The sequence below is a fragment of the Mirounga angustirostris genome, unplaced genomic scaffold, assembly GCF_029215605.1.
Source record: "Mirounga angustirostris isolate CCGP_5_RB_7025 unplaced genomic scaffold, mMirAng1.0.hap1 SCAF_4, whole genome shotgun sequence".
Classification (NCBI taxonomy): domain Eukaryota; kingdom Metazoa; phylum Chordata; class Mammalia; order Carnivora; family Phocidae; genus Mirounga; species Mirounga angustirostris.
Window position 1 is genome coordinate 165,397,177 of NW_026991712.1, and position 27,778 is coordinate 165,424,954.

General features: G+C 50.9%; 2 pseudogenes; one reads left to right on the forward strand and one right to left on the reverse strand.

Annotated features, from left to right (window-relative positions):
- Positions 1-410: 410 nt before the first annotated feature.
- LOC123858413 (epidermal growth factor-like protein 7) lies at positions 411-22,015 on the reverse strand (annotated as a pseudogene).
- Positions 22,016-25,533: 3,518 nt separating this feature from the next.
- Positions 25,534-25,631, forward strand: LOC123860642 (U6 spliceosomal RNA; annotated as a pseudogene).
- Positions 25,632-27,778: the final 2,147 nt, after the last annotated feature.

Sequence of the window (27,778 nt, forward strand, 5' to 3'; positions counted from 1 at the left end):
TGCCTCAGGCTGGCTCAGGTGTGGGGAAGCTGCAGGCTGGAGCTGGGCCAGAGCCGCAGGCCGCAGTGGCAACAACACAGTCCCTCACAGGCTCCGGGGAGACCAGGAGAGCAGCGGGAGTGACAGCCCTGGGCGGAGGCCCAGACTGCAAGGTGGAGGTGCCTCCAGAGCCAGAGGGCACAAGCCTAGGAGTGGGCCCCCAGTCCCACCCAAAACTATACGGTCTTCCCCTTTCCAGAGTCCTCACTGGGCTCCTGTTCATATGAGCCCCTGACCCCCAGGGGCGGAGACACCGAGCCTGGAATTCAGATCCCGGCTCTGCTTCTCCCTCACTGGGAGACGGTGGACAAACCACTTCCCTCCTGTGCCCTTCAGCTTCCTCTCTTGTACATTGAGGTGGTGATGCCTTTATCAGAATAAAAGAGAATTCTATATGTGAAAGTGTCCCAAGCTAGGTCTTCATGCAGTATGTTCCCAATGTATGTCTGTTCTCTTAGCCCTGCCATTGGCAGGGCAACAGGGATCAGAACCGAGGAATGATTCCTTTGAAAGTGTGCCGAGCTCCAGCCTTAGCCATCCGAAGCCATGCCTTCTTTCCCCACCGGATGGACTCCCAAAACCTGGCTCAGTCCTGCTTCTGCCCCTTACTATGCAGCCTTCTATGTGTCACTCCCGTGATGAGCCTCAGTTTTCTCATCTGGAAAGTAGACACAGCAATACCTACCACATTTATCGATTCAAAAAATGAATTGAATCAAGCCATCTTGCTGTGCACCTTAAACTTACTAAAAAGTTGACTCTTGTTTGTGCTGAGCCCTTTGGACCCAGAAACAAAAATGAACGAGACAGTGCCTGCCCTCAGGGACCTCCCAATCTAACAGGGGAGACAGGTCTAAAATCAGAGACAAAGAAAAAGTAGTAAGAAGGGAATGAGGAACCCAGCCCAGGGGGCGTTGGGGAAGGCCTCCAAGAAGGGGACCTCTGAGCCACAGCGTGAAGGATGAGTGCGAGTTTGCCAGGCAGTCACTGGGGAGAAAGTGTTTGTGTCAGATAAACATGTTTTACAAATTGGGCTGCCTTATCCCTTCTAGGCTCCTACCTGAGCATTCAAGGCTCCTGTGGAAAACAAAGAAATGCCCTAGAAATCCCTCCCCAGGCCAAGAGTTCCTAGAATAGGGGGCAGGGGAGGGATGTCAGCAGCAGGGCAAAGTCTAAACTCAGTAGCTGACCACACAGAGGCCTGTTGAGCTCCATCTCCCCTTTCTATTTTATGCTCCAGCAAAACAGAACCACTAAGAGGTGCCCGAAATCAACTCCACCATGTATCCTCCCTGGGTCTCCTGCCTCTCCACACCCACTGGCAACCTCCAGTTCATCTCCTGGCCTACCTCCCCAGATGACTGGGGCTCCTTCAGGGACAAAGAGCAAGCCTCAGCCTCTGCTCCCCTAGTGCCCAGCCCAGGAACTGACCCAGAGCTGCATCTGGATGGGTGCTTTGGAAGTCGTCCACTTCCGCTCCGGCCTGCTGGTGCTGAGCCAGACAAAAAGAATACAAGAAGCACAGGGCAGTCCAGGGAGAAACTCACATGCTAGCAGGTAATTGCAGTGTCGAGCGATATGGTGGGAACACAGGACAGAGCGACGACTTCACCTGGGCGCCGTGGGGAAGGCCTGCAGAGTCACCAATCCAACTGGGCCTTGAGAGTCAAGCAGGGGCTTCCTGGGGGGCAGAAGAAGGAAAGGCTCTAGCTTGTACAAGGCACCGAGGCATGAAAAAGCGCAGCATGCTCCGGAGACAGCAAGGGTCTGTTATGACTGGAGCCTGGGAGGCATGGGATGGGGCTGGGAGATGAGGCCAGGGAAGCAGTCGGGGGCAAAGGAGGAGCAGACTCGACCCTCATGAGGAGGAGTTTGGACACAGGTCTTCGAGCCCGTTATTGGAGCTTCGCAAACAGAGAAGGGCTGACTTGGTCAGTCTGTGTTTTAATGCTGAGGAGAGAGGGGATAGAGAGTCCAGGGAGGAAGCTGCTCTATTAGTCCAGGGATTTGAGCCACTTAATAACAACAGGTAACACTTTTCCAGTGATCACTCCTTACAGGCCCTGCTCTAATTACCTTTTACACAGTAACTGATTTAATTCTCCCACAGTCCTATTTTATTTTATTTTTTAAGATTTTATTTATTTATTCATGAGAGACAGAGAGAGAGAGAAGCAGAGGGAGAAGCAGGCTCCCAAGGAGCAGGGAGCCCGATGCGGGACTCAATCCCAGGACCCTGGGACCATGACCTGAGCCGAAGGCAGACGCTTAACCATCTGAGCCACCCAGGCGCCCCTCCCACAGTCCTATTTTAAAGATTAAAACAATGAGGCACAACGAAGCTAACTACCTTGCTTAACTCTGTAGGCGGGGGAGCCTGGATGCACACCTGCAAGGCCACCTGGGTGCTCCTCGTTATCACAGTAGTGATAATGATGCTGTGCTAGTGAATGTTTGTTGAGTGCATATTACACGACTCTGCTGTGTGCTCTTCAGATTGTTAGCTCAGTTTTAATCAGGTTGGCAAGGAGGACACTGTCCGCCTGGAAGAGCCCATAGCCCAGTGGAGACACTGTTCTGGGCCTCGCTGTGTGTGTCTGAGCCACCCAGAGGGAAGTGGCCTGGTCACCTCCCCAAACTGCTGACAGCGACCTTTGGCCGGGGCAGCCAGACGGGGCCTCGTGCTGCAGTTGGCTTAGAGCCCGGCCAGAAGGGCTGAGCCAGTGTGGAATGAACAGCTGCCGGGCCGGGGCCCCTGGGGCTTCCAGGCGCCCTGGCTTGCTGCAGGGACATTGTGCATGGCTGCTACAACGCAGAGCTGGGGACCAAGCATCAGGACCCCTGGGCTTGGGGCCTCACTTGATTGTTGATGTGCTATGGGATGTTGGGCAAATCCCTACCCCTTTATGAGCCTCCGTTACCTAGACGGTGAATAAATAAACTTGCCCTTGTCCTTGATCTTCTGGCCACATACTGCCTCAGATACTGTGGCTACTGCAAAGTAGTCTCTCCTGCCAAGAAACCCAGGCCCTCGGTGACTTAGGATCTCTCCTCGGTGCCAGAACCTGTGGTGTGTGCGCAGGACCGCCGTGGGGAGCTGAGCTGATCCCTGCCTTCAAGTGGTTCCCAGGCGGTTGTGGGGTTGGGGACAGATAGGAAACCAATCACAGCCCCGTGTGGTAGGTCCTGAACTGTGTAGGGAGAAGGAGACCCACGAGGCTACGGGGCCCAAGGCCGGAGCCACTCACTCTCCCTGCGGTGGCCTGCAAGGCTTCCCAACAGCAGACCGTGGAGCTGAGTGTGTCTTGCACCTTCCAGGCAGAGAAGAGGTGTGCACCGCTGTTGAGGGGACAGTGTGTACAAAGGTCTCAGGGGAAAAAGGACCAGGTCTGTGGAGGAAGAAGCATGCTCCGCGTGGCAGATGCAGGGAGGGGAGCGGGTGTCAGTACGAGGAGATGACATGAAGGGGCAGGCCAGAGGTAGCAGGGGGCTGAAGTGAGCACCAGTTGCCGAGCCACATCTGAAGGTTCCCAGGCTACCCCAGGCTAGAAAGAGCAGGGCCCACCCACAGGCCTCACAGGCATCCGGCGTGGGGTGGGCAGGGCGGGGGAGGGGGGCAGTGGTAAGGTGGAGAGGTAGGTAAAGCCTCTGGAATCTCAGCTTGCCCTCACCACCTCCTCCCTTCCCCTGATGCCAAAGCCATCCTGCCTCCTGGGCCGCTCCCTCCCCTCTGGTCTCAGAGAAGACCTTCCTAGAGCAGTCCATTCACCCAGACGCCTCAGGCTTGTGGGCCTCATCCTCTATCTTCTGGGCTCCTCCCACAGCCCAGTGAGCAGCTGAACTCCAAGATCCTGCAGAAACGGTTCCTGAGCACCTATGGGTCAGACCCCATATTGACCTCTGGAGGACAGGTCAGACAGGTCAGACAGGGTTCCTGCCTGGAGCCCACAGTCTGGCTGAGAAGACAGGTGCTAAACATGTCGGGATGCCAATGATGAATTATTTACGATTAATTGGGTTGTTTAGAAAAATATAGGTAGCTGGAGAGCTTTATAACAGGAAGCCGGCCTCTCTGGGCAGACAAGAAAGGCATTATTCCTAAGCAAGTGATGTGGCTGTTCTAACCTGAGACGCGGAGCAGCCGGCTTCCTCTATGAAGCAGTGTGGGTGAAGCGTGTCCATGGTCATCCGGCCAGAAGAGGGATCTGACTACCAGCCCACCACCTCCCATCAATAATCTTCCCCCATCATTCAAATGTCAACAGCAAAGAATGTCCATATCTTTGATCTTACTGGATCCTCTGTGGGGTGGGGCCCGCAATCCCCACTCAGAGGCCAACTGAAACCTAGGAAGTCCAAATGACTCACTTCCGTCCACACAGCAAGTCAGAACCGGGACAAGAACCCACATCTCTGGGCTCTGAGCTACACAGTAAAATCGTGGAGGAAAATCACCGCTGTCTTTCCCGGCTTTGCCTTGGGTCAGGCCATCCCTGGGATGATAGACACCCAAGGGACTTTCCTGGAAAAGAACTTCTTGGAGGGACGTGAGAATGACCCAAGAGATATTTTTGACTTGGGGACAGCCCCGTGCTAAGCCTGAGGGAGTCTAGCAACCCCAAGCAGATTCCCCAGCCTTGCTGGCAGCCCAGAGCTCAGAGCAGACACCCGACTGTGGTTCTTTCTGCCCTTGAGCATGCAAACGGCACTGCTTTTGAATGAAATAGAGTCATGAACACCACACAAAGTTCACATAGTCCTCCCCAGGGGGTGTGGGCACCACCATCAGAAAGACCTATCTACTGTAGGAAGCTCTAAGCCTTTTAGCATTGGGCCCTCAAGCCCTGAACTGGGATGGGTCTCTTTGGGCCCACTGGGAGGGTCTCTGGGCCCTCCAGGAGAGGATTTTCGAGTTCTAATGAAGGGTCTTCGGATACTCTGGCCCTGGGGATGGGGGTTCTCACAATAACAGATGAGTCGTGAGAAAGACAGGAACAGCTAGAGTGTCTGAGTCCATCTGGGTGCACGTGTTTGCTGCGTCTGTGAAGTTCCTCAGGGCCTTTCATTCCCAGGGCCCTCACCCCATGATTATCTTGTGCCCTCCACATTGGCCTTCCAAGCAACATTTTATAAAAGAGGAGAGCTGCCCAGGACCCCACAGAGAGGGACACATCTGGAATCAGACCTGCCCCTCTCCTGTGACCTCCATCTGCCCTCACACCCTCTGCTAGCCTTGGGCCCACCCTTCCCAACCCAACCTGGCCTTGCCTTTCCAGCCCCTGCTGAGCTGTAGGCCTCAGGAGCCAAACCCTGCTCCCCGCCCCACCCTCCCAAGTTCTCCTTTCTAAAAAAGCCCTGTTTGGGGATGAACTGGGGGCTTTTAATCCTGGCTCTGCCTCCCTCCCCCTGTTGCTGTGACTTTAAGTGAAATTGTGGATCTGAAAAAGTACTTCGTAAACTGAAAAACACTGAAGCAACGCAAAGAAAGGGAAACCATCACCCTCTTGTGTACATAGACGAGGAGCTCAGAGTCTGGGGAGGAGGACACACAGCCCCACACCCCCAGCATGGCATAAATAATGTGACAGCCAAGGGCTGTGCCAGGCACTGCAAGACAACTCCTAAGGGAGTCAGGGAAGGCTCTAAGAGGACATCTCCGAAATGGCCCCTGAGGGGTGCGTGAGAGTTTACCAGCTAGACAAAAGGCAAGACTAGGCATGCATTTCACGGGAAGGGAATAGCTGGTGCAAAGGCCGAGGGGCTGGAAAGGGAACGGTGTCTAGCTAGCGCATCCAGTCAGGGATGGGGAAATGAGTCTTCGCAAGGCAGCCTGGGGCAGGGTGGAGAAGAGCAGTGAAATGCTTGCAAAGAAGACTCGGAGCTCTTTTCCATAAATAATGGGAATTCTAAAGAAGGGAGTGGTACTTGTGCAAGGAATTATGATTTCCATTTCTTACAAATTTCAAAATAGAGGCTCAGAGTGAGTCAGCAAACCGCCCAAAGCCTCTGTATTCACTTAGTGCCGGTCCAAGTCTGAGTCCCCTGTGAGCCTGTCAGGCTGACACATAAAATGAACTGTTACAGCCCCACAGCTAAAAAGTGGCCGGGCTGGGTTCGAACCCAGGTCTGTCTGACTCACAAACTCTTCACTGCAGCAGCCCCGGGGCAGAGATCCGGGGCTCTCCTTTCCCAGCCTGGACTCCAGCCCCATGCCAGCTGGAGAGAGCAGCCAGTCACCAGCCAGGTTAGGCAGTGGGCCAGTCAGAGAGCCCAGCTGGGCTTGGGAAGGAGCTAACCAGCAGCTTCTCTGTTTCAGGCAAGGCTTTACAAAGGCTTTACACTGCCTTGGCAGGAGAGGTGAGGGCAAGGGGGTGGGACTTCCAAGGAACTGCCTGGCAGGAGTGGGACCCCCTCCTTCTTAGTCAGGGGGCAGCTGAGCAGCTGTGTCTAGGTCTCCCGTCTCCCTCCCTCCTCCTGCTCCCTGGCTTGGAGAATCGCTGCTTCCAAGATTGTTGGACTGGAAAAGCCCCCACCATCCTTTCTTTGAATCCATTCCATACCATTATGCAGATGGCAAAACAGAGGCCCAGAGAGGGAGAAGGCCAGTTCTCTCCCACCCATGTTTGTAGGTCTTACTATGTTCTCCTGTGTAGGGGCTTAAAATGTAAAGCGATTGAATAAGCAAGTCCAGGAGAGTGGTTACGTGACCCTCTCCCCACTGGCCTGGGGCCCCTAAGGATAAAGACTGACCCACCTCTATGCCCCCAGCGTCAGCACAGGGCCCAGCATAGCGAAAGTATGTGGCTATTCAGTAATGTCCCCGCATGTCCCACAAGGTCCTGGGGTACCTATGAGAGACACAGGGGATGGACTCCCAGAGAACAGAATCTTCATGATGTGGGCTAGGATAAATGTGGGTGGTGAGGAAAAGGAGTTGAGGATAACACTGCGCCTCCCCCCCCCCCGCCCCCAGGTTCCAGGCTTCAGTTCCTGGGTATGTGAGGATAGCCTTCTCTAATTTCGAGAACAGTTGGAGGAAGAGCAGATCTTGATGACAAGTACAGCTGGGACCCTAAAATCACGAATTAAGGGCTGGGGAAAGAAGGTTTGTTTGAGGATGTTATTGGTGTATCCTGGAGGGTGAGAAGAATCCGGTATGAGTGGGAGAGGGTTTTGAATGGATGCTGAGGTTGGTCCTTGATCCCGTTTGGGCAATAGAGAGCCACCGAAGCTCTTTCAGAAGAACTTCAGGGGGATGGATTCCAAAGGTCACTTCCAGCCAGCACACCCCAGATTCCTCAGGAAATGGGGGGAGATGAAGCTGGGCTCTGTCTAGATCAGTATCCACTTTCTTCCTGTTCACCCCATGTGAACTCAGTAACCCTGAGAAGTGGGGAGGGGTAAATGCCCATTGGGCAGATGGAGAGACTAAAACGTTTCTAAGATGGAGGGGTGAAGTGCCTTGCCCAGGGTCACAGCTAGGAAGCAGAATCACAGGACCCGAGACCCTTGGAGCCCATCCCCCTCCTGTTTTACAAAAAAGGAACAAGAGGCCTGAAAGGGAATGTCCCCATTTTGCCAATGAGGAAGGGGAAACACAGGAAGGTTGGGTCTTCTCCAAGCTGTTCAGTGAATAGTGATCAAGCCCTCCAACTATCCTGGGGGTCCTTTTATCTGTCCACAGGACTGGGCCTTTCTACTTTCCCCAACCCCAGAGTTTACAAAATTACTTGTCTTGGCCACTGGATCTTGGGTTCAAGATCATGCCACTGGAGCCAGATACAGCTCACTCTCACCGAGTACTGGACCCAGAGAGGGGAAAGACCTCCCACATCACCCAGCAAGTCGGGAGCTAACTCCCAAGGCTATTTCCCAGGGCCCTCCTTTGGAGGAGCAGAAGAGAGGCTTGGGTGGTGGACTAGCCTCTGGGTAACCCTGGGAAACTGTTCTGAGCAGAGGAAGGTTCTGAGGCCCAAGTGGCTGGCCTGAGGCCCCTCAAGCTAAGGCTTGCTGCTGCCCTATGAAGTGCTGGGTGAACACCAGGTACTTTCTGACCGCGGTGGCTGCCCCACGTTCACGCCCGGAACATGCCCGGAGCAAGGGAGCTTTTCACCCGCATTCGCGCGAAGTTGCTCCATCGTTCTGTCTTACCACAACCATTTCCTTCTCGAAAAACTCCCTTCCCCGCAAGCCTGAGGCCAGGAGGCCCTCAACACAGAGGACCCAGCCTAGCTTCTCGAGCTGCAGTAGAACGGGCTCAGGAAAGTGCCAGGCGGCGGCCTCTGCCCCCGCCCCTGCCACTCGCTGAGCGGCGGTGTGCGGGGCTGGCCTCAGGAAGGGCCGGGCCTCTGAGAGTGAGAGTAACTCGCTCCCAACGCTTGCAAAGCAGTGCACGTACCACAGCCCCCTCGAGGCTCGCGGCCCTCCTGTGGGCGTGGGAGCAGTTGCTGTCGACCCGCCGTTGTATAGATAAGGAAACCGAAGGCTGGGAAGGAGCTGGGTGAGGCGACTTTTCCGTCTGACTCAGCTCTCTGCTCCTCCTAAAGGTCTATTCAGTGGTGTCAGGTATCAGGTTTTGCTTTTGCTTTTGCTTTCGGGTTTTTTTTTTTTTTTTTTTTTTTTGGAGGTTGCCTGGGAAAGAGTTGGAAGCGGGAAGTGTTCTCCGGGATGGGGGAAATTGGAGCGGGGACGGAGACCCGTGTCAACGAAGGTCACACAGCAAGTGAACTAGCTGGCTGGGGTCGGACTTAGCCCGGCTGCAGCCTCCCACCCCTGAGGTCGCAGTTTCTCGGCCATCTAGGCAGGGGCCCCTCCAGAGAGCAAGCCCCCGGTGGGGCCGCAGACTGGGGGGGTTTGGCTGTGTAGGTGCACAGATTCCGGCCCCGCGTCCCCCAGCCCCGGCTGGCCTCCCTGATCCTTCCAGCCCCGCCCGGCCCCGCCCGGCCCCGCCCGGCCCCGCCCGGCCCCGCCCCCGCCCCGCCCCCGCCCCCGCCCCGGCCCCGCCTCTGACATCCATCCCCCGCCCCCGACCTCGAAAGGCCCCGCCCCCAGCAACACTTCAGCTATGAGGGGAGGGGCTTCCGCCCCGGCTTGGGCCGGGCAGGAGCCCTGCCCCCCAGCTGAAGAGACCTACCTGGGAGAAGAGGGTTCGCTCCACCCCCCATCCCGAGAAAAGAGGGTTAGGCTGGGGGGTGACGCCTGCCGCTCCCGACTCATTCATACATTCCTCCATTCACGCATTCAGTCTTCCCGATGTTTATTCATCCATTCCCTAACAAATTCTTATCCAGCCTCTTCCAATTCTCTCATTTGATGCATTCTGACAGCCACTCTGGGTCACGCCTTCTGCAGGACCCTGCCCCGGGGACACAGAAATGAACAAGGAAGACATAGTCTCTCCCCCGAGGAGCTTCAGATTGTAAGGGGGCACAGCAGTGTGTGTCTGATGCTATAACAGAAAGATGGACACGGGACAGCAGCAACATAAAGGGAGCGGGAGGTGTGGGAGCCGCCAGGGAAGACTAGAAAGAAGAGCGGCATCTGACCTGGATCTGGATGGGAACAGCAGGTGGCCAGGTGAACGGTTAATAATAGTAACAACCCCAATATAAGCTCTTTGCAGACTCTTACTGTGTGTTTTATTTCCATTATTTTCATGTTGGCTGCAATCCTGGGAAATAGATATCACCTCCATTTTATAGATGAGGAAACTGAGCCTCCAAGAGATTTAATAAATTGTCCAAAGTAATACAACCAATAAATATGGGAGCCAGAATTTGAACCAGGTCTATCTCCAAATTCAGGGCTAAGTTTAGACCTGAATTTAAATGTTTTTTTTTCTTTTTTTAAAATTTTTTATTTAAATTCAATTTAGTTAACATATACTCTATTATTAGTTACAGGGGTAGAATTTAGTGATTCATCAGTTGCATATAACACCCAGTGCTCATTCCATGAAGTGCCCTCCTTAATGCCCATCACCCAGTTACCCCAGGCCCCACTGTCCTCCCCTTCAGCAACCCTCAGTTTGTTTCCTATGATTAAGATTCTCTTATGGTTTGCCTCCCTCTCTGTTTTCATCTTATTTTATTTTTCTTTCCCTTTCCCTATATTCATCTGTTTTGTTTCTTAGAAACTCCACATATGAGTGAAATGATATGGTATTAGTCTTGTTCTGACTGACACATTTCACTTAGCATAATACCCTCTAGTTCTGTCTATGTGCTTGCAAATGACAAGATTTCGTTCTTTTTGATGGCTGAGTAATATTCCATTGTGTATATATACCACATCTTCTTTATCCATTCATCTGTCAATGGACATCTGGGCTCTTTCCGTAGTTTGGCTATTGTGGACATTGCTGCTATAAACATTGGGGTGCATGTGTCCCTTGGAATCACTATGTTTGTATCCTTTGGATAAATACATAGTAGTGCAATTGCTGGGTCGTATGGTAGCTCTATTTTCAACTTTTTGAGGAATCTCCATACTGTTTTCCAGAGTGGCTGCACCAGTTTGCATCCCCTAGACCTAAATTTAAGTTTAAATATACAAGATGTTAGCTGTAAAGTCCTGGACGCTATACCCCAAATATTAGCAATGGTAGTCTCTGGGAGATGAGTTTACAGTGTTATACACTGACATATGTTTGAATTGTATATGAGACCAGAGATATCTATATATGCTAGAATTCACAATTATCCCCATGTACATTAGTTTTTTAAAGATTGATTTTATTTATTTATTTATTTATTTATTTATTTATTTATTTATTTATTTATTTAATTTTAGAGAGGGTGCATGTGCGAGTGGGGGGCGGAGCAGAGGGAGAGAGAGAGAGAATTTCCAGGAGACTCCACTGAGTGAGGAGCCCCATGCAGGGCTCAATCTCACCACCCTGATCACCAACCGAGCAGAAATCAAGAGTTGGACCCTTGACTGGCTGAGCCACCCAGGGGCCACCCACCCCATGTACATTAGTTTTGTTTTCTCCAATTCCCTTTCTTCCCCCAGAAATGAAAGTTGCTTAAGTGTGGGGTTTTTTTTTTCTTGATTACAAAAATATAGGATCACTTTTGCAAATCAGTCCATTTAAAAGTGACCATTATCAGTGATTTTTTTTCCCCTTTCTGTTTCCTAAATGACTGCACCAAGGATGTATTACTCTTGTAATTCAAAAACAAAGGTTATTTTTAAGAAATGAATTGCACATGTCAATGACTGGGGTGACCCAAGCCATCAGAGCTCAGGCAGTTCCTGAGAAAAAGGCCTGGGGGTTTTGGTCAAACTCCGAGCAGAGTGAGTCAGCAGCAGAAGTAGCTGCCAAAGCCAACCAGACAAGGAGAAACATAGGTCCCAGATTAGTGAAGGAAACTTCCCTGCGCCTCAGGGCTGGTCAGCCCTCATCTGAGGCTCAGACGTGCTGGAGAGCCCTAAGCACAGCTGAGGTGCCTTGGAGAAGAGACACGTAGGGGAGGTCCTTACAATGCATGGGAAGTTGGCATGCAGGTATGGGCAGGGCTTGGCCAGGGGGCTTAAGAAGAGAAACAGTGAGCAAGGAGAAGCAGGAAGACCACTTCATTAAAGGGCAGCTGTATGGGTGATAGGTTGCAGTAGGAGACCTCCCTAACATGTACAGTGTTGGTAGGATATGAAGGGGGAGAGATACATACCCAATTCAACATCTCAGAGAATGTGCTAGAACTATCAATAGGAGACACTGGTGATAAGAATAATGAGAACCATTTGTTGAGTGCTATTGTGTGCCAGGCTCCTTATGCCTAGCACATTATATATAGTATAATATATATTATATTAATTATATATTATATAATATATATTAAGTATATGTATTATATTAATTATGTTAAGTGTATAGGTAACATATGGTATGTTATACAATATATAATATAATTCTATATAGGCATATATAGAAGTAAGGCATATATATATATATATATATACCTTTCAAGCTTGAGCTACACTAGAATGTTCTGGAAGGATTGTTGCCACATTGATTGCTGGGCCCCATCCTAAGAGTCTCTGATTCAATATATCAGGGATGGGTCTAACTGACAGCTGGTTAATGGAGCTGGTCTGGGAACCACACTTTGAAAACCACAATCTACATTATATTATTTATTTGTCACAACTACCTTACGATGGAGGTTCTGTTATTATCTCCATTTTACTGATCGAAACAATACATATCATCTGAGGCCCCTCCCAGAGGTAAAATTATTGTTTACGGCTAGTAAGTGGCAGAACCCGGGTTTGAATCCAGGTCTTCTAGACTCCAAAGTTCATGCTCAATCAAAACAATCAGTTCTTCTGTTCGATTAACTGATAAACAGAAATCAAGATTCTCTTGTTTGGTAACAAACTTGTAAATTGTTTCTTCAAGATCTAAAATAAGAACAAAAAATTTGATGCCCGGAAGAGGCTGGGGCAAGAGTCACCAGAATGCCAGGGGCAGAGCAATGGCAATACCTGGGGGGAGGTGGGGATGATGCCACGTTGGAGGGGCTTTGGGTTATACCCAGAATTTCTCAGTTCTTCCAGCCCCAGGTTCTCATGCTGTGGGCTCTCTGCTGGGACAGTAGTTCTTCCACCTTTGGGTGGTATCAGGTCCTAATCCCCAGAAGCTGTGAACATAACCTTATACAGCAAAGTGATTTTGCAGATGTGATTAAATTAAGGAGCTTAAAAAGGGGGAAGACCATCCTGGATTATCAGGGTGGGGCTGATGTAATCACAGGGTGCTTATAAGAGAGGAGGCAATGTGCGAAGGCGGAAACAGAGAGAGATCTCAAGATGCTGTGTTTCTGGCTTTGCCAATGGAGGAAGGGCCGCAAGCCAAGGAATGCAGCTCTAGAAGTTAAAAAGGCAAGGAAACAGATTCTTCCCTAGAGTCTCCAGAAGAAATGCAAGCCCTGCCAACACCTTGATTTTCACCCCTGTAACACCCATTTTGGACTTCTGGCCTCCAACTGTGAGACCATAAAATTGTCATTGTTTTAAGCCACTAGATTTATGGCAATTTGTTACAGAAGCAATATGAAATTGATACAAATGTAACTGCCCCAAATAGAAAACCGTGTCTGGTTTTCACATATCTGTGTGAGCAAATAAATATACACACATTCACACTCACACTGCTTCTGGCCTTGTGTATGCATGAGAGCAAGTGCAAACAGATGTTTAAGTGGCTTCCAGCCTTGAGGAGTGAGAGCACCTATAGCCACCTAGACCCACACAGATCATGCTGGTCTTACTTCCACAAGTAAACAAACGTGATTCATTCCCTCCATAAACACTTACTGGGTGCGTGCTCTGTGCCCAGCATGGTGCTGGATATGGGTACAGAGAGATAAGCCATACAGATCCTCATGGGGCTTCTGGTCTAGGGGTGGGAGGGGGGATAGAAATTCAATACTCTCTCACATGGTGAGGATTGTCTCTGGAGGAGGTTCACCTCTAAAATCAGCCCTCAGGTGGAAAGGGCATATCATTCAAAATTACACTCAAAAGTCCTTAAATTACCCGTAATGCATAATAAATCTGTGGCATGCTTGAGTCTGAGACCTGGGCTGAAGGAGGTAACCAAAGGAAAAGCTGTCTTGAGATCCTGGGACATTAACGCTGCTCTGACCTTAAGAGATAGACCCCATCTTTAGGGATGAATTGAGATTGAGCAGAGCACTCAGGGGTGCTCCTGGCTGCTGCAGGGGTGATTCCCATCTGTTTTTATATTAAGCAATCATCATCTTAGTGAGTGTTAAAAGATTAGCTTGCTTTTGTAAGGATGATACCAAATTCCAGGGGTGCAGCTGCAGGTCATGGTTGGAAGGTGAGTTCTGAAGTTGGTGTTCATTACATGTGCCTCTGCTGTGAGTCCAAAGGGCACGCTGTGGTCAGGGCTATGGAAAAGAGATGGACTCGTGAGACTCTATGGTTGGGGGACCATGGGGGCTCGCAGAGGCCTTCCCAGAGGAAGTTACATTGAACTGACACCTGAAGGACAGGTGGGCATTAACCAGCCAAAGCATTTGAGAAGGAGAATATTCTGGGCACACAAACCACCTCAGCAAATGGTTAGAGATGACGCCTCCCCCGTAGGCCCCAGAGGGTAACAGCCGCAGCCCCCTTGCTGCCTAGAGGAGGGTTAGGACCCCAGCCCTAACTTTGAGATCACTAGGACGTCGTCGTCTGTGAACCCTAGCCACTGTTCCACTTCCTAGGAAATGCTGGAGATTTCTTAAGACAGGCTTTCTTGTTTATGCCTGGGGCCCTCTCCGTTTTCTGGACTGGTGTGAGGCTTTGGGGGCAGTGGTCCTAGAATCGGCTCTGAGGCTGGCTTGCTATGGTGACCCTGGGCCAGGCACTTCTCTCCGGGTCTTGATTTGCCCATCTGTAAAGTGGGGACTGGGGGCAGGTTGAGCCCTTCCAGCTCTGACACAGTCCCTCTGGGACTGTGGAGGAATAGCGCCCTATCATGGTTTGAACCCCCAGACCATGGCATCAGCTTTGAGTGTGAGTCCTGACTCCATCATTTACTGGGACCTTGGGCAAGTCATTTCACCTCTCTGAAGCTCCATTTCCTCATCTGTAAAACACGGGCCTGCGTTCCCATCCCTCTGGATTGTATGAGGATTAAAGGAGATCACGGACACAAAGCACGTGTCGCAGGGCCGAGCCCAGCAAATGGCAACCCCTGTCATTTTTTGTAGTGGCTGTGAAATGGAACGTGTTGACTCGGCTGACGGCTGTACAACACACCACCCTCAGGGTTTACCATCAGTGAGGTCTCTGCAAACAGCGTCAGAAGGGCCTCTGATGGGTGTTCAGGGAAACAGCCAGGGCTGGGTAGCTTCCTTTTGGTGGGAACTCAGGAAAGCCCCCCATGCCAGGTAGGAGGTAGCTGCACTAAGTCTGCCGAACTTGTGGGTCCAAAGATGGTTCCCAGACGGAGCTGCCAAAGTGAGCCTGGGATGGAGCCTGGGTGGACTGAATTAGCTTGGGGTGAGAAAGGCAATGTCCCTTACCCTCAGCTGGTAACCAGGGCCAGGGCAGGCTAACGCAGGACAGACAGAAGGAGAACCGAGTCTGCTCTCACCCATGACCAGCCCCTGAGGCTCCGGCCCTGCCCTACCATCACTCTGATTCCAACTATCTAGTGTCTACTCATCTTGTTGCTTACACGGTCCGACCGCTCTTTAAACAAGGAGGGGGGGTAGGACTGAGTCCCAGAAAGGGGCAGGGACTTGCCCAAGATCACATGGCAAGTCAGAACCAGAATCAAGGTCTCCGGGCATCAGTTCCAATCTCTGACAGCATCGGCAGCCTCCTTGACTCTTTCTAGTGAGTGAGGAGCTGGGTGTTGCTTGGCAACTGCAGCAGCCCCAGATGTTTCCCATCTCCACATTTCCACAGGAATCGGGCCACCCGGTGACAGTTGGGCTCAGACTTCAGAGCGAAAATGTCTCTGGCTTACAGGGCAATGGGGAGGAGGGCTTCTCGCGTTGAAGTACTGAGCCCGGCAAGGAGCAGTCAGGTCCCCTCCCGGTGCCGGAGCTCCTCCCAGGCAGCCCGGGCCTGTCTATCGTTCTGGCTGAGGGACACACTCCGATGATTTCTTCCTTCTAGGCAGAGCTGAGCTGTGGGCTGTCTTCCCAGACAGCCGCAAGTGCTGGAGGAGAAAATCCTGCCAGAGCAATGTGGAGAGAGAGCAATGGGGAGCTGCACGAGAGCTCGAACGCTGGCTCTGCCACTCATTGGCTGGGCGTCCTTAGTCAAGTCACTTCACCTCTCTGAGTTGGTTCTCTCATGTGCAAAAGAGGATTATTAATAACTACCTCTCAGGTCTGTATAAGGAGTGAATGAAATAATAAACGTAAAGTACCGGGCATAGAAGTAGGTACTCAGTATTGATGTCTTTACCAGTTAACGTGCTCAACTGTAAACAAGAGTCCACTCTAGAGTGTCTAGCAGGAAAGGGCCAGAGAATCAGTTTGGGAGGCTGTACAGCAAGGAAACATCTCCCCAGAATGCTACTCCAGTAGAGATGCTAGAGCCCCCCAGCTGCTAGCACACAGGCAGCCCGGATGCTCTGCAGGCACCCCTTGCCTTTTGCGGGTTCGTTCCTTTGGGGATCTGGCATGGGAGGAAAGGGGTTATAGGCCTGGCTCCCAGGGCTGGCCTGCATAGGGGAAAACACCAGCAGCCAACACATGTAAAAGCACTATCCACCTGGCATGACTTCAAATGCTTACAAGTCTTGGAGAGAGATACTATTATGATGCCAGTTTCCAGGTTTGGAAACTGAGGCACGGAGAGGTTCTTTTTCCTAACTTACCTGAGATCACACAGCTAGTAAGTAGTGAAACCTGGACCGGCCATGCAGTCTGGCCCCAGAGCCTACGTTCTTATCTACTACCTCTGTTCCTAATATTGTGAACTAGAACTCCGAATGAGGTGCCCTGAGGAATAGTGTTATACGTGATGGGGAGCTTCCATCATAAATATGACTAGATGGATGGAGGACTGGATTTAATTCATTAATTCAACTAGTATTATGCGCTTCCTAGGTTCTCGGTGACGAGCACTGAACAAGACTAACATGACCTCCGCTTATGAGGAGCCTAGCGCTGTGAGGAAACAAACGAGAAATAGGCAAACACCCAAATAAATAAAACAATCACAAATATGAGAAGAGAGGTGAAGGACGCACAAAGCGTGGTATGAGAAAGCACGACTGGAGCGTTGTTGGGGTTATGAGGACTCTCTCCCGGGCTCCTTCTGTTCCAGCCATACTGGCCTTCGTGCTGCTCTCTGAACCCACCAGGCACACTGAGAGCTTTTGCCCTGGCTGTTGTTCCTGCTTGGAAAAGACTTCCCCCAGTTATCCACGTGGCTAACTCCCTCAACTCCTTAAGGCTTTACATAAATATCACCTTCTCGGTGAGGCTTTCCCTGCCACCACTGTTTAACCTTGGACCCCCTCTCCACCCCTCCACACCTCAGCACTCCTTATCCTTACCCTGCTTAGCCTTTATACCTTCTAACAAAACCTACTGTGTTTTCAGTTCGTCTGCTTCCCCTTGTAGAATCTCAGCACTAGGAGAGCAGGGATCCTTGTTCTCCTCACAGAACGGTGTGTGGCACATAGTGTGTGGTGAGTGTAGGTGCTCAAAAATATTTGTTGAGGGCGCCTGGGTGGCTCAGTTGGTTGGGCGACTGCCTTCGGCTCAGGTCATGATCCTGGAGTCCCTGGATCGAGTCCCATGTCAGGCTCCCTGCTTGGCAGGGAGTCTGCTTCTCCCTCTGACCCTCCCCCCTCTCATGTGCTCTCTCTCTCAGTCTCTCTCTCTCAAATAAATAAATAAAATCTTAAAAAAAAAAAATATTTGTTGAATGAATATAAATAACTTCCCCAAGGTCACACGGCTGGGCAGCAGCATGGTTGTGATTTGAATCCAATTTTTTTTTTTTTTTTGGCTCCAAAGCTATAGAATCTTCTTTCTAGGGCTGTTATGAGGCTCAAATGAATTTGCGTGTATCAGCCACTTAGCAGAGTGCCTGGTACAAAGGTTAATGTGCCATAAATGTGAGCTATCATCATCATCACCATTATTATTATTATTATTGTTGTTGTTGTTGAGCCTCCCCCCATCCTGGGCTCATTTTTCTAAATTCCATAATAGTTAAGTCAGCTTTTTGGGATGGAACTTCGGGCAGACTCTGGCGGACACACTCACATGACCCTCAGGAAAAATGGGGGCATCTCTTGCCAGCCCAGGCAGCAGGGAGCCCTGCCCCTGCAGAACCCGATCCTCTATGTGGCCCCACCCACTTAGTAACAGACCTGAAATTGTTCTCCCACAATTACAAACAACACAGACTTCCTGTGTTTTCTGAAAGGGGAAGTCCAGTCAGCAATTTACCTTGAGTCATTTGTTTCGAGAAGGAAGCCTCTGCAATTGGTAGAAGGTAGCAGAAGAAGGAGGACTGCCAGAAAAGGGAAAGGAGACCTGGATTCTAGGAGTGCCCCCACTTCTCAGCTGACTGCACTGAACAAGTCCCCTCTCTGGCCTTGATTTTCTCACATGGAAAACGGAGCAATGATTTCACCTCACCTGCTTCTCTGCACTGTACTAGTGTGGGTGGGTGTCTCTCTCTGTGTGTGTGTGTGTGTGTGTGTGTGTGTGTGTGTGTGTGTGTGTGTGTGTGTGAAGAGCTGGGAATACAAAAGCTCTGTGCCACTGGGAGGGTTCTATAAAATGGATCCTTGGTTTCCTCAGCTGTGAAATATTAGCTTATCTCCTAATCTGGCTTTGAGGGTTAAATTAGATATGCACATCAAGGGCTGGGAAGAAGCTAGGCTCTGGAACAGTGGCTCTTGTTTTTAATCCTCGATGACCTCTCACTTCCTCCCCTCTCCCTTCGGTGATGTCCTGTCCAGTCCCAGCTGTGCTCAGGGCAAAGCCCCTTGTGAGATTGCTTCTAATAGACCCCCTCCCATACCTGTGAGGCCACACATAATTGTTAAAATAGAGGATAATTTCATTTATATTTTTACTGATTACAAAAATAGTAAGTCCATGGTAAAAAAAAATTTTTTTAATATTTTATTTATTTATTTATTTATTTATTTATTTATTTATTTATTAGAGAGAGTGCTAGCTGGGGGAGGAGCAGAGTGAGAGGGATAAGCAGACTGGGCTGAGCAGGACCCTGAGATCATGACCTGAGCTGAAATCAAGAGTGGGACACTCAACCAACTGAGCCACCCAGGTGCCCTGTAAACAAACAAACAAATAATAAAATAAATAAATAAAATAAGTAAAAAGAAGAAAATAGAGATTACACGTAACTTTACCCCAGAGATAATCACTATTGATGGTTGGGTGACTTTCCTTCCTGATTTTTTTTTGAGTAGGCTCCCCAGCATGGAGCCCAGTGTGGGGCTTGAACTCACGACCCTGAGATCAAGACCTGAGCTAAAATCAAGAGTTGGATGCTTAACCGACAGAGCCACTAGGTGTCCCTTCCTGATTTCTTTTTAATGCATGTGTTCCAGGATGTTAAATGCAAGTGTCCTGTCACTTTGCCTTTAGAGTAGAGGCAACAAACACCGAGGACCACCCAGGCAGGGCATGCCTAAGGCTGGAGAAACTGGTTCTACCCGCATGAACCCATCACCCACCTCTTGTCATCACGGAGTGTGTGTGTGTTAGGCAGACACAGACAGAGACACAGAGACAGAGGAGAGGCTGCTTGGGAGGGATTTCTTTTGGAGAGGATTGTTGATTATTGTCTGTTCCTACTGCAACAATCCCCTTCACCCAGAGAGGAGGGATGAAGGTGTGTCTCCTCCTCACTATAGAGCAGGGGGCTTGGAGACAGCTTGGCAAGTTTGAGATGTGCCTCAGGGGTCCATGGGCCAAAGAGAAAGGCAAATCTAAGGCAACAGCCCCTCTTCTCTCCCCCTGGCAGAAAGCTTGTCATGCTGAATTGTGAGTGTCCACTGAGTTGTCTACCTCCCCAACTTGACCTGGAAACTTCTTTCAGACTGTCTGGGTCTTGTATCCCCTGCCCCTGCAGAAGGCCTAGCACTTGGTTGATGCTTGATAAATGTTCTGGTGAATGGAGGAAAGACTGACTAGAAAGCAGAAAGAACAAGGTTTGGGAGCCACCCAGGTCCAAGTTCAAATCCTGCCTCTGCCACTTTCCAGCTGTGTTCTCTTTGGGGAAGTCACATCATCTCTCTAACCTCATTTTCTCACTTGTAAAATGAAATTAATTGAGTATCTGTTCATAACAAAACAGAGCTTTTTCCCTGCCCTGAACCCTCATCTTATTCTAACACAGATCAGAGGTGCCCCCCCAACATGCTGCACAGCGAGCAGGACCCTCGTACCTTCCCTCAGCCATGGGCCCACTGGCAGGGGTGCAGGGGTGCTAGGCAGCCCAGTGGGCACGGGCTCTCAGTAGCCAGAGCCAGGGACCTGGGCCAGGCCTGTCACAGCTCCTTCTTGCAGGAACAGAACCCCAGCTGCTCCTCTGGGAAGGAGATCTACTCACTCAGGGAGTCGATGCTCTCCAGCTGCTGGAAGGAGTGAGCCAGGAGGCTGTCGGGGTCAGGCAGCCTGTATTCCAGGGCCCTCGAGGCCCAGCTGTGCGGTGGGGCCAGCACCAGCTGCAGCTTCTGCTCCAGCACATCCAGTCTTGACAGAAGCCTCCGCACTGTCCATTCCTGTCGTGGGGTTCGGGGCTACCATGGGAGGCCTTCACTTGGGCAGGCAGAGCACACCATCTGCAGATGGGCTGTGCCCTTCCCGGCACTGGCACGAGTACCCACCCGCGGTGTTGACACAGTGAGGGGGACAGGTGCCCCCTCCAGCACTGCATTCGTCCACGTTTGTCTGGCAGGTGTCGCCCTGCCATCCTGCAGGGTGGTGACAACGGCCTGGCTGTACATCGCTCTGTCCATTCTGGCATGGTGGCTGACATATTGTTGCTCCACAGGCCCTGGGGAGCCTGCTGGTCCTCTTCCAGCCAGGGCAGCAGGCAGAGCGAAGCCCGGTGGAGGCCAGCCCAGGGCTGTGGCGGTAGGCAGTCCTGTAGATGGTGCGGTAGGTGCTGCAGGCTTGGTGCCGTCACAGATGGTGAGGGAGGGTTGGTACATCTGCTGCACGAAAGACTCAACTCGGGGCCCCTGGGAGCCCCGATTACGCACACCCTGCGGCCAGGCCAGTAGACGTGCTCAGTGCCATCCACTGCCAGCGCCGGAACCACACCAGAAGTAGTTCCCGGGACTCACACATGGCCCGTGTGTGCGGGTGAGGATGGCCTTGTCCTCAGCACGGCCACCCGAGCTGGGAGCATACTGAGACAGGGTTTTTAATGAAATGAGATCAAGCATTGGCACATAGTAGGTGTTCCAGCAATGACGAACGAATGAAGACACAGTCGTCTTAGCAACTGGCAGGGCCTCCTGAGAATTTCGCGTCTGAGTTGATACAGGGCTGGTACTTCCAGATCCTGGTTTCCTTCCCTGCTCCTTCCTCTGTCCCCACCACCATCATCATCTTTAGCAGCAACAACAGCTGCTGGTTGTATGGCAAGTTACAGAAATTCTATGACTTGGTCTCATGTAAATCCCACAATAGTCCTGAGGTCTGTATTATAATTCCCATTCCACAGATGGAACCTAGGCTTAGAGAGGGTGTATGACTTGCCCGAGGGCACAGAGATCTGACACGTGAGGGCACTGCTTTTGGCCTTCCTTAGATGAATTGATTTAACACGTACTCAGCAGCCACCATGTGCATGGTTAAGTGCCGACACGATGACAGTTTCTTTTGCGGGGAGCAATCGGCTGGAGAGCAGGTCCAGTCCACTTTTTCTATCTCTGTGACTTTGGGCAAGTCCCTTCACTTCTCTGGGCCTTAATTTCTTCATCTGTAAAATGGGCACTATGATGATAGTCTCGTAGGAGAGAGTATGACCCTCTCACGCAATCACTGCGGGGAAAACAGAGACAATGTATTTACGTAGCATAGTTGCTGGCACAAGCGAGCACTCAGTAAATTGTAGTTCGTTCTTCGTTGTCACCTAGAGTCAGCCAGGGGCCTCCTGACCCCTTGATACCTTCACAGGATGAGCCCAAGTAACCACTACAAAGCCCTCTCCAAGATTACTGCAAATTCCTGGGTGATTTGATTTCTCCAGATCCACCTCTGGCTTCAGCCTATACTCTCTTTGGTCAACACTATACCAAAATAGATGTAAAACTTGGCCCCTTCTACTAGTTCCACAAACACCCCAGTCAAGGCAGCTTCAGTGAGTATTGGAGACTTTTTTTTTTTTAAGGTTTCCAGGTATGGGAGACAGAGAAGCGGATCACATCATAGCTACAAAAAAAACCTCATGGTGAACTAAGAGTAACCTGGTTCCCAAGATGGCTTCAGCCTGCTCTTCTGCTTCCCTCCCCATTGTCCTCAGACCCTCAGCCTTGGGACAGTTGCCATAGTTTGGCTATTGTTTCCAATTCTCTCTTCCTAAGGAGCTCTCCAATTTCCATTCCAGGCATTATCCCACTGTGTGAAGCCTTAGAGGTTGGGGGTGGGGGGCGGGGTGGTGGTGGTGAGCTTCCCCTCCTATCTCCCCCTCACCCACCCACCCCACCCCCACAAGTAAAACTCTGCAGAGTGCTTCTCAGGCCTTCAGGAAGTCCCCACAAGGATGAGAAGAAATGTTTGCTATCATTCACAGTAGTTGATGCTGGTGGGTGGGTGACCCTGCCTGGCTGCTGGCTGCCACAGGGCTCTCCCATACTCCCCACCCTTGGTTCCTGCCCATTTCCCAAACCCAGTCCTCCAGTTTCGGGTAGATTCTCTTGGGCGCTCGGTAGCTTAAAACATCCCGTGTCGTTTTAGGAACAAATTCAAATCCTAGTCCACTTCCTTGTTGCGTCCACAGCAGCTGCCTCTCAGAGCTTCAAGAGCAAACCTTCACTCTCAACAGTTTTTCAAAGTATTTTTCCAACGAAAGCCATTCTCTTCCCTAGGAGAGGAAGTCACGCGCTGAGGATCTACAAGCCGTATCTGGTCCACAGGGATTTTTTTTTTTTTTAAATCAAATGAACATTTAAAAATTGAGAGATTACACATGACAATCTGGATTTATGCCTTTTCTTGTAAACTCATAATATCTGGCATCATAGGACTCACATTTCCCCCCAAGGAGCATGTTGGCCTGAATGGAGAGCAAGGTTCCTACCCTTTAGACAGGTTTTTCTTATGCTCTCACCCACTGGCCTTATTTCTCCTGCTGGATCCCTGTAGGCTTTCTTTGTGACCTTTGCTAAAGGGCATTTCGGGACCGGTTTCCGCCCTCCACTGCATTATTGCAAACAGATTGGGTCCATGAATTTGCTGGGTTCGCAAAGGGCACCGTAGGCAGAAGATACAGCAACAGTGGTCACTTAAGCACGCGAGCGGTGACTGTTCCTGGAAGGGCAAAGGGTCCGGAGGGACTGGGTCTCTGGTGCGAGGGGGCGGTGGGGCTGGAAAGGGTTAACCTGGGGCTTGGTTCTGAAGGGCCTTAACGCTCTCTTACAGGACACTGGGAGCCAGTGCGGGGTTGAAAGCAGGGCCACAGCATGAGGTGTGCGTATGACAAAAGAAGCTGGGAAGCTCGTGGGCAGGATGGATTGAAACCCTTCCACCACCACCCCCCCCCCCCCCGCCCCGCTATCCCCGCAGCAAGCCCAGCGAGAAGCTGAGGCAGTGGTCCAGGAGGGCCAGGGATGCTGCGGCCAGGCTCGTGGCAGCGGCGGTGGGAACGGTTCGGAGGATGGCAAGGGAGGGAGTCCAGAGACTGGGCTGCCCAGGAATGGATACGCTTGACCTTGACGGAAGACACTGCGGGCGCTGCGGCGGCAAAGCGCTCGCCTCCCCCCTTTCCCCACCCCGCGCCGCAGCAGACTGCGGCGGAATCCCGGGCCCTCGCCTCTGCGCCCTCCCGCGCCGCTGCGGTACGCGAGGGGCGGGGGCGGCAGGGTGGCGGGGATGCCCGTCTTCCCTGGAAGGCCGGAGAAGGGGGTGGGGAAGGAGGTGGGGGGGGCGGGGAAGGAGGCCGGTCACGTGGCGCCGCCACCAGGCGCAGCCGGATTGGCGGTCCCGCAGCCGATCCTGCCCGGCTGCTCGGGTTTCCAGGCAAGCGGCAGCCCCTCCCGCGTTCCCGCTTGCAGGGGGTGCTCTGGCCCAGCGCAGAACAGGGTAGGGCGGGGGCCGCACTCTCCCTGCGCTGTTAAACGCTGCCAGGTCCCTGGCTTCGCGCCGCGATCCTCACTGCAGCTTGGGAGGTCTGATTATTGTCTCCGTGAACACATCCCTTCTTTGCTTCTCTTCTGCCTTCTCCCATCTGTCCCTCTTCCTACTGTGCTACCTGAAGGCCAGCTTTGTTAGGACTGGCTGAAGCAGGTTTCTGTTACTCGCCAAGATTTTGTAGCTTTGGGCAAATCAGTTAACCTGCGTGGAGGTGGGGAAGATTCAAATAGATATCTCACAGACACCTCAAGCACCACACATCCAAACCAACCACAGTTGCTCCCCAAACTGTTTCTTCTTTGTGTCCCCATCTCTGTTTTAAGCAAAAACCTGATAGCCATGTCCATCTTGCTGTCCCCCATCAAATCTATAACCGAAACCTATCAAATTCACCTCCAAAATAGTTCTTAAACCTCAATATCCAGTATTTTGCCTTAGCATTTACCCCAATTTGTACCTGTATGTTTGTGATCTTTTCTGTACAGTAAGCTCCATGAGAACAAGGACCTTGTCTTTTTGCTCATCATTGTATCACCAACACAGTACTTCCCCACAGTAGGTGTTTGATACAATTTTATTAAATGAATAGATGCATGGCTAGTCCTGTGCTAGGTACTAGGTGTGGAGGTGGACACGGATTTTAAGATGAGACACACAGTTCTATCCTCATGAAGTCATCTATGTAACAAACATGCACCGAGGCCTTCTAGGCTAGCCCCTCAGCAGGACCGGTGCACAAGATGAACAAGACACTTTTTCTCCCTTCCTCCTTCATCTGGAGGGACCACACATGACAATAAGACAATAAGACTCTGGCGTTGGAGGGGTCAGGTGTAGTGGTATATAATGACCTCTAGAGTCAGAAGAGTCCAGGGCTTAGAATCTAATGATCTGACTTCCCAGGCCAGCTTTGCCTACTTCTGGCTGTGTGACCACAAGTTTCTTCTCTCTCTGAAGCTCCATCCTTTCATCTTAAAAAATGGGAAATAACAGTACTGTCTAAAAGGGCTGAGAGATACGAACAAGGTAAATGGAAACACTAAGTGCCAGGTTTTACAACAATGCAGGGTGTAGGTGGCTGACCAGGCCTTCTCCTTAGCCTGGAAGAGACCGGCTGACACCCGCTGAACCAGGGCAATTGATCATAGCATTCCCTTTCATTCTCAGAAGGGTCCTGGGTTTGCACCATAAATTATGTGGTCATCCTAGCAATAAGTGTGACACTAGAGTTATCTCCACTGTGCCCTGGAGACACAAAGGTGGGAGGGTGGCGGGGCTGACTGGAGGAAGAGATGCTGTGACCATGGAAATGAGTCTGGAAGTATGCATGTGATTACACCAAATGAAGAGAGATAGGAAAGGCATGACAGGCAGAGGGACCAGCATTTGCAAAGGAAACAAAACTTGGTAATTTGGGGCATGTTTAGATAACATCAAGAAGGCCCAATGGCGCTCTCTTTGGCAGCACATACACTAAAAATAGAATGATACAGGGCCACCTGGGTGGCTCAGTTTGTTGAGCATCTGCCTTCGGCTCGGGTCATGATCCCGGGACCCTGGGATCGAGTCCCGCGTCGGGCTCCCTGCTCAGCGGGGAGCCTGCTTCTCCCTCTGCCTGCCTACTTGTGATCTCTCTCTCTCTGTCAAATAAATAAATAAATAAAATCTTAAAAAAATAAAAATGGAATGATACAGAGAAGATTAGCATGCCCCCTATGCAAAAATGACATGCAAACCTGTGAAGTGTCCCATATTTTTAAGGGGCACCTGGCTGGCTCAGTTGGTAGAGCATGTGACTTTTGATCTCGGGGTCATGAATTCGAGCCCCACGTTGGGTGTAGAGATAACTTAAAAAAAAAAAAAAAGGCCAAATGGGTCTATTCTAAGAGGCATGGAAGGAGATGGGGCTGGCAATGGGAACTGTAGAAGGGATTGACATGAGCTGGTGGCTTCACAAAAGAGACCAATTGAGGAATTGGGGCCAAAGTCCAGGCAAGAGAAATAATGAGGCCTGTAGCCAGGTAAGGTTCTCTAAGCACCTTAGAAGTAAACTGGACTTGGATGTGGGGGTTGGAGGACAGGTCAGGGCAGTAGAACTTCCAGGTGAATGGGGAGGTCATTCACTGAAGCAGGTGGGGAGAAGGGAGGGCCAAGAAACCTGGAGACAGGAGGTGACCCAGGTTGGACTTGTGGCATTCACCACTCTTGATCCAGAGACTGTCTCATCTCTCTGATGAGGAAGCTAGGAGCGTGAGCTGGGGATTGCTGTTGGGCACAGTTCCAGCCTGGAGAGGCAAGTGGTCTGAAAACATCGAAGTAGGGAGAAGATTGTTTCATAGGTACAGGGTTTCAATCTGAGAGATAAAAAAGTTCTGGAGATAGATGGTGGTGAAAGTTGCACAAACAATGTGAATATAATTAATGTCACTGAATCCTGCACTTAAAATTGGTTACAGTGGTATTTCATGTAATGTACACTTTACCACAATTCAAAGAAGAGGGAGGAGGAGAAGGTGGAGGAAGAGTTGCCGGCAGACAAGCAAAGTTGAAAGCTAGAGGAGGGCAGGTAGCTCCCGGGTGTGATTGGTCCTTGGGCCCAGTTGCTGTAGTACTTGTCTCAAAGAGTTGCATGAGCCAAGAAACGTACTCTTTTGGCATAGGTTAGTTCACGTTGGGCTTCTTTTCCTTGCATCTGATGGAGTCCTAACACAGAAACTTTCCATTCTCTCTTCTCTCTCACATCCTTTCAGACATTCTCTACTCCTGTCACACCCTGCTGCCCACATTTCCTCAGACCAATCCTGTGCCTCTCCTCCAGGCTCCCTCTGCCCTTTCCCCTACTTTCGAGTGTCAACTCCTACTCATCCTTGGAGACCCAGCTCAAAGGGCTCTTCCTCGGAAAAAGCCATTCCTGACCACAAGGCTTACCATGCCTTCCTCTATATATGCCTTCCTTTTTGTACATGTCTTTGTCACCTAGTATCCCAGTGACCTGCTTTCTTGTCTGTAACCCTCATCAGGCTACGTTGTTCATCTCCATGACCCTCGCGCCTGACAAACAGCCTAGCACAAAGTATCCTAAATGTTTACTGAACGGGTAAATAGATGAGTAAGAATCCTTCTTTCTCTCATTCCATCTCCCTGAGTCACTACTCAGTTTCTACCCAGTGGGGACATAGGAAAAAAAAAAAAAAAAAAAAAAAGTGGGAGGAATTACTTTAGTCTCTCAATTCAAGGGTGAATGGATCCAGAAGGGAAGAAAACCCAGTAGAAATGGGGCCATTGCAAAGTTCAATGGCATTTATGAGAGGTCAGCTTTCTGCCAAAGTCACTGATGGTGGCAGCTTTGAGCTGAGGCAGTTTGTTTGGGTGCCAGTGCTAAGACAAGCGAACATTCAGTGTGCTGAGCTTTTCAGCAAGCTTGGATCCTGACAGCGGCCCCGGGAGAAGCACCTAAAAGCCATCTGGGTCTGCCGGGAATCAGGGGATCCCCATCTCCTTCAACACAATCTGACCCAAGGAACAAGGCAGCCTTCTCCCCCACCCTTTGTCTCCCCACCACAGGCACACACCTCCTCGAAGGGGGCCCTGCAGCTGATCAGGACATTTGGCACTAAGGACAGAATAAAAAATAACTACAGGGAACCGTGGCTTTGATAATACTGCATACTTACTAGTCCATGGCTCCCCCCTACAATTCCCAGCCTCCCTTGCACTTAGATTCGGCTCGTATGACAAGTTCCATTTCCAGGCTGGAGTATTTAATTGCCAGTGCACAACCCGCCAGCAATCTTTCCCTCATTGAGGCAATCCTGAAAGCCTTGTGTGCAGGTTGTGGAGGCGAGGATGGAAAAGCCTGGATCTCTGAGTTATCCAGTGGAGTAGAGGATCTGTAACTCAGAAAG